Source organism: Microtus oregoni, unplaced genomic scaffold, assembly GCF_018167655.1.
Source record: "Microtus oregoni isolate MIOR12 unplaced genomic scaffold, Mior012 000050F_ref0000143, whole genome shotgun sequence".
Lineage (NCBI taxonomy): Eukaryota > Metazoa > Chordata > Mammalia > Rodentia > Cricetidae > Microtus > Microtus oregoni.
The window spans coordinates 13313480-13322217 of NW_024543256.1; the positions used below are offsets into that span (position 1 = coordinate 13313480).

At 42.2% G+C, this 8738-nt stretch overlaps 1 pseudogene; it reads left to right on the forward strand.

The window, feature by feature from the left end:
- Window positions 1-344: 344 nt before the first annotated feature.
- On the forward strand, window positions 345-1258 carry LOC121437050 (annotated as a pseudogene).
- Window positions 1259-8738: the final 7480 nt, after the last annotated feature.

Here is an 8738-nt window from a genome sequence, read left to right on the forward strand (position 1 = left end):
ACAGAATACTCCTGTCAGGATTTGACCATAATCCTAAATTTTCTCAGGGATCCCCAAAGATTACCCAGTGCCCCCAGTCAGCAGGAAATAGCCTAGAAAATTGTGCCCACATCCCCTCTAAAAAATGGATTATGGATATTTGTCTTTGTTTAGGTTGTTCGTTGCAAGTTGTTATGGATAATGGTCAGAATAAAAAGCTAAAGAAAAGGAGATTAGAGGCGCACTGCACAAACAAACCCTGTGGCCGAGAGTTTTATCTGGGGCTATGGGCCGCAGGGCGTTGGGTTCGGCGTGTCCTGTGTCATCCCCCCCCCCCCCCCCCCCCCCCCCCCCCGTGCCGCTCTCTGGACGCTTTCGCTGAAGAGGTGGGCGCTGCTCTGCGCGCATCCGTGCAGCCTGAGGAGGCCAAGGGCCAGGATGGCCGGGGCCCTGCGGCGCTGCCTTGTCCCCTGGCTATGTGGGAGCTTGGTCACTGCGACCCCAGGAGCTGCACAGGCCATAAACTGGCCTGCCTGGATCTGGTACGCTGCCTGCGACTGGGCCAAAGATTTGATGGTCTGGTGCTCAGCCTGCTAGGCACTCAGTATGTGTCTCCCGCAGACAGAACCTCCCCTACACTCTCTGGCAGACAGCTGGTGGCACAGTCAGGGGTCGCTGTCATAGAATACTCCTGGGCCAGACTAGATGAGACACCCTGTGGGAAGATGTGAGGGAGCCATTTGCGGCTCCTGCCTTACCTCCTGGCTGCCAACCCTGTAAACTATGACCGGCCCTGCAGACTTTCCTGCGTGGAAGCTTTTGCGGCTGCTTTCTGCACTGTAGGCTTTTCAGATCTTGCAGTCATTTTGCTTCAAAAGTTTAAGTCAGGCAAGGGCTTCCTGAACCTGAACCGACAGCTCCTGGATAAGTGTGCAGCCATGGCCCAGAGGAAGTGCTGCAGGCTGAACAGGGGTACTTACTGGGCCAACATCAAGGACACCCCTGAGGAGGAGGAGATTGATCCTTTTGATGTGGACTCTGGGCGAGAGTTTGCAAACCTCAACAGGCCTGTGACTAGTACCCGGCTGCCCGTGGCTGATGTCGATGAGTCTGAGGACGACAGTGAGGATTCTGGGGAGGACGGTGATGAGTGTGAGGAACAAGGAGCTGGTGCTAATGGAGGAGACAGCAGCTGCTCTCAAGAGGCAGAAACAGAAGGGGCTAGGCCAGAAACTCCACTGAACGCTGGAAAGAAATCAAGAGACCACGGAGAGACTGAAGGTTGCAAACACATTATTGAAGCTGGTGTGCGTTAGTCTAGATGTGGTTGTGGGACTTGGGGATGGACAGGCCTGTTAGGACAATTCTGTGACAGCCTTGTTTGGAGTCCTACCTTAGAGCTTTTGATAAAGCCAAGAAGGAGCCTCCAAAAAAAAAAAAAAAGAAAAAGAAAGAAAAAAAAGAAAAAAAAGAAAGGGAGATTAGATTAAAGTTTCTTGTTTTGAAAAGGAAATAAAGGGTAAATGCTGTGGTTTAATATAAGCCTCTGGGTGTTTATTTGGGATTGAATGACTGTGGAATCAGGTGGGACAAAAACTTTCATCTGCACTATAGAGTTTGGGGGTATGATTACAGTTATCAATTTAATAATACATGTTATCTCATGTAACTGACATAGTAACTCAAAAACAGATTTGTCATAGATACATAAAAGATGAGAAAAAGAATTGATCTGAAGAGATGGTTCAGTAGCTAAGAATGTTTGCTATACACATGAAGTTTGGATCACAGCATCCACAGAACAAGCACAGCATCCTACAAAATGTCTATATCTGCACATAAACATTATACAACTACACATCTCAAGACTTAAGTGCAACCTCATTAATATGTAGAATATTTATGTTTCATACATCAGTTAAGAAATAGTGTCTGAATGGATAAAAATAAGATATAGCTATTCATTTGCTATAAAAGATTTTGTTTTAAGGGCCCAAATATGTTTCAAGTGAGGGATGCCATTGGTAACCAAAGAAAAACAGGGTAACACAAAGAAAGTAGTGTTATTATGTGACAAATCCATCACTGAAACATATAGAACTTGTAAGTATTTATGTATCATAAAAACAAAACTGAAAGGGTCAAACAACAGCAGAACAACATACTTGATTGAACAATGAATCCCATTTATTTTACATGTCTACATGTATGTCCGTGCATGCCTGGTACCTGAGGAGGTCAGGAGGTAATTAGATGCCCTTTCTATAAGATCAAAGCTGAGTCTTCTGGGAGAGCAGCTAGTCTTCTTACCATTTATCCATCTCTCCATCCTGAGAAATTTAAAAAGTTTAAGACAAAAATGGAAACCACATACCAAAATACATGAGGTTTCTCCAACACATAGCTATAAATGCCTATACTAATAAAAAACAGTATCTATATGTAACCTAACTTATACCTCAAAGCATAGAAATAAACTAAGTAAAACCAAGGTTAGAAGAAAGGTAGAAACAATAAAAATTAAAGCAAAAATAGATTAGAGACTACAAGAACACTGGATCTTGTCAATAAAACTCAGATTTAATTCTTTAAAAGTATAAATATGGTTATTTTTTTATCTTGACTCAAAAGGAGGGAAAAGTTGAATGAGTAAAATCAGAGGTGGCACAGGAGGTACAGGAGGCATTAGCTCTAATACCATAGAAACTGATAGGAAGAACTGAAGTTAACCAATTGGATAGCCTGGACTAAGTGTATAAATTCTTTGATATTTCTAACAAGATGGAATTATGGAGGAAAAGAAAATCCAAACAGCTCAATATCAAGTAAGGACGTTGCATCAGTGATTTAAAGAAAAACCACTGGCCAAATGGCTTCATTATTGAATTCCACTGAACTTTTAAGGAATATCTAAGTCTAATTCTTCTCACATTCTTCTAATGAAGAGGAAGGAATATTTCCAAACTTAATTTAGAAACTCTGCCTTGTACTTATCCCCAAACCAGACGAGGACATACTGGAAAAAGAAAACTACAGGCCAACCTCCCCAATAAGTACTTAAAAACAAACAAACAAACAAACAAACAACCTGTTTCTATCCATTTTGAGTTATTAGGATACAGTATTTAATAATGCCTCATAAATCATGTTATAATCAAATGGGATTCATTTCACTGAAACAAAGATGGGTTAACATATATAAATCAATTAATGTATGATACATCATATTAGCAGTGAGTGGTGCATTATTTTACCTATTTAAATTTGGTTCCAGATTAAAGTTATAATGAGGCAGACCAATATGAGTCTTCTGATAGGAAGGAATCTTTGCACATATGGTTTGATAGTTTTTGTTGTTGCTGCTGCTAAATTCCTCAAAGTGTAATTACTGAATCGCATGCTGAAACACTGAGAAATTGCCACTTTTACAGGGAGGTTGCAGCTTGGAACCATCTCGACAGCAATCTCCTGCTGCTCTGCTCTCTTCTTCCCACCGGGGGGTCCTGTTTTTTTCCCATATGAGCTCTTCCAGGGCAGATGTAGTAGCAGCCAGTTCCCTGAGGACTAAAGATAATGGTCACTAAATGTAATGCCGTGGTTTGAATATAGTGTCCTTTGAAAAGCCCCATCTTTGAAGGCTTGATCCCCAACTGGGGCCTCAAATCACTGAAAATTGACTAGCTTATGAAGGCACTAACTTCGCCAGTTGATGAATTTATCAATAAAGTTATAATTTGCAAATATTAAGTGGAGGCAGTAGTAAATGGGTCAAGTCGAAGAATTGAAATAAACAAGAGCATGTTTTTAAATAGTGAATTTCATCTAGCAACCTCTCATTGTCCTCTCTCTTCCTGCTTCCTGTTACCATAAAGTGAGCATCTTTGTTTTTCCATTTCCCACGGCTGTGATGCTCTGCCTTGCTGCAGGCCAGAAAGAACAGAACCAACTGATTATAGACCAAAATTTCTGAAATCGTAACTCAATAAATCCTCCCACCTTTAAGATGTCAATATTTGTCACAGCAAGAAAACAAAAGCTAACTAGCAGTTTCTTTTCTTTTTTAAAATTTGCTTCTTGATCAATAAAATAACTTGCTCTGTGAATAATGCACTAAATTTTTCACTTTATAAACTGAATAGGGACTGGCAAGATGGCCTAGTTAGTAAAGAAATTTGCTACCAAGTCTGATGACCTGAGTTAGACTCCTGTAACCCACATGGTGGAAAAAGAGAACCAAGCCCCTCAAGTTGTCCTTTGACCACTATGTGAATAGCCTAACACACACATATGCATATACACAGAATAAAATAATTTATATGCTTTGAAATTCAAAAGCCCCAAACCTGAAGTGTTTGCCTTTTTCTTGCTGAACTGTATACTTTGTACTGCTACATATATTTTTAAATTGTTTGAAATTCATCTGTTACTTGGAAGTAGTTTCTCTTAGATACTAATTTTTGTAATTCAGTATGCATATTTGGAGGTATGTCAACCAAGACTGATTATTTCCTTTACAGGGACCAACTTTTAGTGCCACAGAGCTCAGTGAGGAAAGAAAAGTGACCAAGTTCTGCCATCTTTACTGAGGTATTCCCTGCCTGGTTCCCCGATGTTAACTCTGTTACGTAGGTAACCTTACCACCATTTTGACTGAGGTAGGTGACCTTACCACCATCTTAAATGAGGTCATATGACTTCACCACCATCATAACTGAGAGCCAGGTCAGGTGACCAAGTCCCTCCATCTTTACTGAGGTATACCTTGCCTGGTCCTCTGGTTTACTTATGTTTTTGTCTCTAAATTCCTCTTGCTGACTCCGTTACATGTGTGTTTTATGTAGTGGCATGGCTTTGCCACTTTGCCCAATTCCTGTTCACTGTGTGTGTGTATGTGTGTATACATACATGTAACTTAAATACACCTATGTTTATTGTTAAATGTTATAATTGTCTGCCTATTCTATCTCATTCCAGTCTAACACAGCAATAAGCCTCATTGGTATGTACTTTTAAGTCTCTTAATCCAACCCTGCTTTAAAATATATTAAGCTGTTTTCTATTATTGTCAATTTTGCCATTAACCTTCTATTGCAAGCAGTTTTTGATTCTTTCTGTCTTTTTACAAGTGTAAATCTTACATGCTAAGTTGACAGCCAGTACGGTCAAGCTCAAACCCAGCTCTCCAGGCAGATTCTATACTGTAGTTATACCTGATAAACAGCCTTCAACTGCTCAGAGATCTGGAGAATATGGTATTTAAATGTTTAATTATTTAAAAACTTTTCATAACAAAAAGAGACAGGTTGGCTCCTAGCAGCAGCACTCTATTTCCTCCAAAGAAGACAGAAGACAAATGGGCACAGAACAATGTTCATCTACAATTCACTTCAACTGCCAAGCACTGATCACTGGGAAAAACAGCTTTTCATCTAAACTGAAGATCTCCAGATAGTGGGCAGAATTGCTGGAATCGATAGCCTAGCTGCTCAGGATCTTCTGGAGCCTAGCAGGCCCTGTACTAAACAGCAAAAGGCAAATACAACTTTCAGCGACCATGGAGGACCCTAAGGAGTACCTCTAGGTGCCAACCAGGTAAGTTCTTTGTTGTTTTTAATCAATAACTCAAGTAAAATTTTATCCTTCTCAAAGATCTCTGATGCAATTTGACAGCCGAGAAGTTTTGACAGTTTAAAAGGACAACCTCACCAAACAAATTTCAGCAAAATACAAATAAAAGTTATTAAAGTGTGTACCTGTAAATTATATAGGTGTGAGAACAAATACAAGTTAATCAAATTTCTTTCTCACGCTGTCTTCCATAGTCTTAAAGATACTATTCATAATGCAAGAACATCTGTCACAGTCATTTTGATATAAATATTCTACTGTTTATCTTGTGAGTTCCAGGGAGCAAATTGAAGAATTCACCTTAAACAGGTCAGATACACCCCTCTCTCAATTCCCTGGTCCTAAATTTTTTTACTAAACTTAACTTGTCCTCTGTTCTGACAATACCTTAAACAGGTGTAAGAGACACCAGACATTTCCATACCACAAACACCAGACAGGAGCAAAGAGACCAGCTACGCTATGATGTGACCATATACCCCCAAGACAACTCCCACAAATAAGCAGGAAGCCATCTTGAGAATTGGCTACCCCAGTTCCTTTAACCTGTTATGCCTAACCTCCCACCATTTTATTATAAAAAGAGATGAGAATATAATGGTCTGTCCTGTCCCTTTAAGAGATAAGTCCTGCCCACTCCCTCCCCCATCCACTATCAAGGCAGGCAGATCTTCCTTCTGCTTCTGACCTGAGCTCTCTTCCTTTTCCTCTCTCCCCCAAAGAGGTAGCTGCTGCCATGACTCCTCTCTCTCTCTTTCTCTCTCTCTCTCTCTCTCTCTCTCTCTCTCTCTGTGTGTGTGTGTGTGTGTATGTTTCTTTCTGCTCTTCCCACTTCTCCCCTTCTCCCCTTCCCTTCCATAATCCACTAAATAAATAAATATCCAACCTCACTCTGCATGGCGTGCCTATCCGTCTGTTTGTCACTCACCGTGGCTGTGGCTACTCATGAGATTGGCTGCTTCACCTGGGTCTCTCATCCGCCACACAGCTCCCTGCCTGGAATCTGCTGCTCCATCTGGCATTACACTTTGTATCATGTTAAAGCAGTCCTTTGCCTTCTCCTCCCCCTTTTGTATTGAGTTATAAAAGTATATGAAAATTAAGCACAGGCAGATTTCAGCATTCAGTATCCACTGAGCTGCCCTCCTATTACCATCATATGTCTCTGTGTTTCTTTCTTATCTTCATTCCCTTTACCTAACATTTCTAATTTTCATGCCCATACCCTGGAAGTACAAACCTGCTGTGGCTAGGACTGTGGCAGAAGTCACCCCAAAAAGGTGGCTTATGACATATGGCACAACAATGTGGGTCTTAGGACTCATGACAGATAATGAGCAGACATTTGGCCAATGGTACAAGGGGGCACATTTTGCACACTGCATAAATGAGGCACTGCAGATGTAAGAGTAGAAGGCGGGAGCTCAAATAAATATAGAAAATTAATGTGAAAAGGTGGTGATAAAATATCAGGAGAAAGGCTGTAAATATTTATAAATAGGGAGAAAGAAAACAGTATTCAACTCTCTGTACAGTTGCTTGGTTGTATTTTGATAGCCAGAGGAGCTGGGGTGGAGCAGAAACAAATATAGAGACTTTTAGAGTTTGTAAATATTATGTTCTCTCCCCCATGCTAAAATTGTAGCCACCAGGGCCTCTGGACAGCTCTGAGACTGGGAGAGGCCAAAGTGTGGTCTGACCTTTGCTCTGGCAAGCTCCAGATGCTATAGCCTCAGAGGGGCAGCCTCAGCTGCTGCTGAGTGGGTGGAGGAATAAAGGGAGCTCAGGGCATATGGCCCAGCAATGGCTTGGGTTGTCACTAAGCCACCCATGTGCCTGCACTATAGCTAGTTGAGTCTTGACCCCCGCTCTGCCATGGAGCCAAAAAGCAGCAAAAGACAGGACAGTCTAAAGGCCTGTGCCTCCCAAGCCAGTGCCCAGAGCGGTCAGCAGGAAATGGCTGGAGGCATCATGCCCTCAAGCTTATGGACACAGCGATTTCAAAGTCACTGCAATGGAGGACACCTTGGAGCCTGTCAGCTGCCTATAATGCAGGCCTCTGATGAGATGACTAAACATAAAAAAACATGACCTGAGTCCAGACACAGCAGGCAGTGAGTAATCAGCCTCCTGGTCCCATGTCCCAGGTGGGACAACCAAGGGGCAGAGAGCATAGCCTGCACCCCACCCTGCTTCCAGCTTCAGCTAAGTATGTTCCTGGCCTGACAGCCAAGCTGCAAAAAAGTAGCCTCGGGGAACTGTAGCTTCCCTCCCAGTCAAGTGTCTCTTTTTTTATTTATTTTTACTTAAAAATTTCCACCTCCTCCTATTTCCCTCCCCCTCCCCCCACCCCCTTCCCCATTCCTCTCCAGTTGCTGCACCTCGAACCAGGTGTCTGCAAAAGCCCATCAGACAGGCAGACTTGCAGCTTGGATTAGAAAGGTAATTTGCAAACTTCAAATAAAATATCCAGTGGCTATGGTCCTATTTATTGTTGCTTACAAGGGATCATGAGCCCCTCGATGAGATTATTAAGGGGTATAATAATCCTAATTCCCCAGGCAACTCACAGAAGCTGCTAAACAAAATGCTGGCTCTAAAAAAGCATGCAGTTAACGTGCCCATACAATACAACTTCAAAAATAAATAAGGGGGATTATACCCCCAGTCACCACATACTGCCTTAAATCATGCCCTAAACAAGGCATGTTACTCTAAACTTCTCGAATGTGAACACTCGTGAGCAGTCTGCCGTAGAGAGATTTTGGCACGAGAGCACCAAGGTGACCTTTGCTAAAGCAAGGTAGAAAGACCCTTGCCCTGTATTAATATGGGGGTTGAGGTTATGTCTGTGCTTTTTCACAGGACGACAGTGAAGCACAATGGCTTCTAGAATGTCTTTGTTCGATGTGAATAGAAGAAAGATGTCAGCTCTGATGACGTCACAGCTGATGACCCCAGAGAAAATGCAGAAGGAGGTTCCTGAACTTCGGTTCCTGACCTATGCCATCATGCTGCAGTCTTAGAAGGGGAAGAAGATTGTGATGATGAATGGCGAGTCCTCATTTCTTGGTGGACCTACTGCACAAACTGCCAGACCTCTGTGTGTCCTGTTTGCTTTGGAGCTGACC